Here is a 3,863-nt window from a genome sequence, read left to right as displayed (position 1 = left end):
CATTTCATCTTCGGTTAAGGTATTACAAAAGCTACAGCTTCTTTTAAACTTTAGTAAGGTTGTTGGACATGGAAAAATAAGAACGTTATACAAGTTTGATCCTCTATAAGAAGTTTAAACGAGCCTTTACCGAAACTCTACCGAAGCTTTGAGATTTGACAGATAGCTTCGGAACAGCTTGTATAGTTCTTTATACATGTCTTATCGAAATTAAAAAAACAACTACAAAAACAAAAAAGAATTCTTTTTTAACTGGTTTTAATTTGATTTTAAATCATGAATTTTATCTTTTTATCTGAAATTATATATATTATTCCATTAGTTTTTAGTATATCTATTAATAATAATTTAAAATTTATATAATTTTTTTACCACACCCAGGAACGGAACTTCGTATCTGCTTGGTGGCAGTCCGCCACTCTACCCATACGGGCTATGTGAAGCTGGCACCCCCAAATGCAAATTTTTTTTTCAAACCTATATGGTTCGATTGCCCAAGGTTAGCCCAGGATAGCCCAAGATTTTTTTTCGTTAGCCCACCCTTAGTTTTAAAATTATAACGGAATTATTTTTTTTTTCACCTCAAAAATCACAAAAAAAAACTTTTTTTTATTCTGTGAAAAAATTGTTGGTTTTGCACTGTGGTTCGATTGCCCAACGTTAGACCTGGATAGCCCAACTTTTTTTTTCTTGATTGCACTATTTTTTCAAAAGATACAACAAAAAACCCTTTTTCATATCAGAATCCGAATAATTTAAATTTTTTTTTCCTGTGAAAAAATTCTTAGTTTATAACCGTGGTTTGTTTGCCCAAGGTTAGCCCGGGATAGCCCAACTTTTATTTTTGCTATCGTAAGCTTAGTTTAAAAATTATAGAAGAATTAGTTTTTATTCACCACACCAAAAAAAAAAGTACGTATACACCTCAGTGACCCTTTTTTAATTTATAATTAAGAACAATTAAATTCACTGGTGTTTGCATTGCGCCTCAAATGTTTTTAATTTGAATTAACATTTTTACTTGATTGAATGTACTCCATATAACGTTCCTGTTAAGAAGCTTAAGTTGACATTTAACACTAAAAGCCACAACAAACGAATAATTTTTCAAGTCTCAAAATCAATTTTTTGTTTTGTTTGCCATATAAGTACCTAGAAAAGCTACATGCTCAGTAAAATATATCCAAACGTATTTCAAAAGTAACAACAAATATGAAATGGTTTGAAGTGATTGCTTTTTCAGAACACGAAAAAGCACTTTTTTCAAACTACCAACTTCTTAAAAATCAAAATTTGTTTTTTTATTTAATGTAAAATTTATACTTTTTTCATTTTTTCTCAACTAACCATTCTAATTCCAACTAATAACATCACTTTTTTTCGTTAGTCCACCCTCAGTTTAAAAGTTATAACAAAAAACTTTTTTCAAAGTACCAATTGCTTAAAAATCTAACATTTTTTTTTATCAGTGTAAAATTAATCCTGTTTTTCATTTTTCCTTAATTAACCATTCTAATTCCAACTAATTACATCACTTTTTTTGTTAGCCCATCCTTAGTTTAAAAGTTATAACAAAAAACTTTTTTCAAAGTACCAACTTCTTAAAAATCAAAAATTTTTTTTTCAGTGTAAAATTTATCCTTTTTTCATTTTTCCTCAATTAACCATTCTGATTCCAACTAATAACATCACTTTTTTTCGTTAGCCCATCCTCAGTTTAAAAGTTATTACAAAAAACTTTTTTCAAAGTACCAACTTCTTAAAAATCAAAATTTTTTTTCAGTGTAAAATATATCTTTTTTCATTTTTCCTCAATTAACCATTCTAATTCCAACTAATTACATCACTTTTTTTCATAAGCCCACCCTCAGTTTAAAAGTTATAACAAAAAACTTTTTTCAAAGTACCTACCAACTTCTTAAAAATCAAAAATTTTTTTTTCAGTATAAAATTAATCCTTTTTTTCATTTTTCCTTTATTAACCATTCTAATTCCAACTAATTACATCACTTTTTTTCGTTAGCCCACCCTCAGTTTAAAAGTTATAACAAAAAACTTTTTTCAAAGTACCAACTTCTTAAAAATCAAAAATTTTTTTTTTCAGTATAAAATTTATCCTTTCTTCATTTTTCCTCAATTAACCATTCTAATTCCAACTAATTACATCACTTTTTTTTCGTTAGCCCACCCTCAGTTTAAAAGTTATAACAAAAAACTTTTTTCAAAGTAACAAGTTCTTAAAAATCAAAAATTTTTTTTTCAGTATAAAATTTATCCTTTTTTAATTTTTTCCTCGATTAACCATTTTAATTCCAACTAATTACATCACTTTTTTTCGTTAGCCCACCCTCAGTTTAAAAGTTATAACAAAAAACTTTTTTCAAACCAACTTCTTAAAAATCAAACATTTTTTTTTAGTGTAAAATTTATCCTTTCTTTCATTTTTTCTCAATTAACCATTCTAATTCAAACTAATTACATCACTTTTTTTTGTTAGCCCACCCTCAGTTTAAAAGTTATAACAAAAAACTTTTTTCAAAGTACCAACTTCTTAAAAATCAAATTTTTTTTTTTTCAGTATAAAATTTATCCTTTCTTCATTTTTCCTCAATTAACCATTCTAATTCCAACTAATTACATCACTTTTTTTCATTAGCCCACCCTCAGTTTAAAAGTTATAACAAAAAACTTTTTTCAAAGTAACAAGTTCTTTAAAATCAAACATTTTTTTTCAGTATAAAATTTATCCTTTTTTAATTTTTTCCTCGATTAACCATTTTAATTCCAACTAATTACATCACTTTTTTTCGTTAGCCCACCCTCAGTTTAAAAGTTATAACAAAAAACTTTTTTCAAACCAACTTCTTAAAAATCAAACATTTTTTTTTCAGTGTAAAATTTATCCTTTCTTTCATTTTTTCTCAATTAACCATTCTAATTCAAACTAATTACATCACTTTTTTTTGTTAGCCCACCCTCAGTTTAAAAGTTATAACAAAAAACTTTTTTCAAAGTACCAACTTCTTAAAAATCAAAATTTTTTTTTCAGTGTAAAATGTATCTTTTTTCATTTTCTTCAATTAACCATTCTAATTCCAACTAATTACATCACTTTTTTTCGTTAGCCCATCCTCAGTTTAAAAGTTATAACAAAAATTTTTTTTCAAAGTACCAACTTCTTAAAAATCAAACTTTTTTTTTTCAGTGTAAAATTTATCCTTTTTTCATTTTTCCTCAATTAACCATTCTAATTCCAACTAATTACATCACTTTTTTTCATAAGCCCACCCTCAGTTTAAAAGTTATAACAAAAAACTTTTTTCAAAGTACCAACTTCTCAAAAATCAAACATTTTTTTTTTCAGTGTAAAATTAATCCTTTTTTTCATTTTTCCTCAATTAACCATTCTAATTCCAACTAATTACATCACTTTTTTTCGTTAGCCCACCCTCAGTTTAAAAGTTATAACAAAAAACTTTTTTCAAAGTACCAACTTCTTAAAGATAAAACATTTTTTTTTCAGTGTAAAATTTATCCTTTCTTTCATTTTTTCTCAATTAACCATTCTAATTCAAACTAATTACATCACTTTTTTTTGTTAGCCCACCCTCAGTTTAAAAGTTATAACAAAAAACTTTTTTCAAAGTACCAACTTCTTAAAAATCAAAATTTTTTTTTCAGTGTAAAATGTATCTTTTTTCATTTTCTTCAATTAACCATTCTAATTCCAACTAATTACATCACTTTTTTTCGTTAGCCCATCCTCAGTTTAAAAGTTATAACAAAAATTTTTTTTCAAAGTACCAACTTCTTAAAAATCAAACTTTTTTTTTTCAGTGTAAAATTTATCCTTTTTTCATTTT

The sequence above is a fragment of the Episyrphus balteatus genome, chromosome 1, assembly GCF_945859705.1.
Source record: "Episyrphus balteatus chromosome 1, idEpiBalt1.1, whole genome shotgun sequence".
Lineage (NCBI taxonomy): Eukaryota > Metazoa > Arthropoda > Insecta > Diptera > Syrphidae > Episyrphus > Episyrphus balteatus.
The sequence above is the reverse complement of the archived record's forward strand: the minus strand, read 5'-3'. Positions refer to the sequence as shown.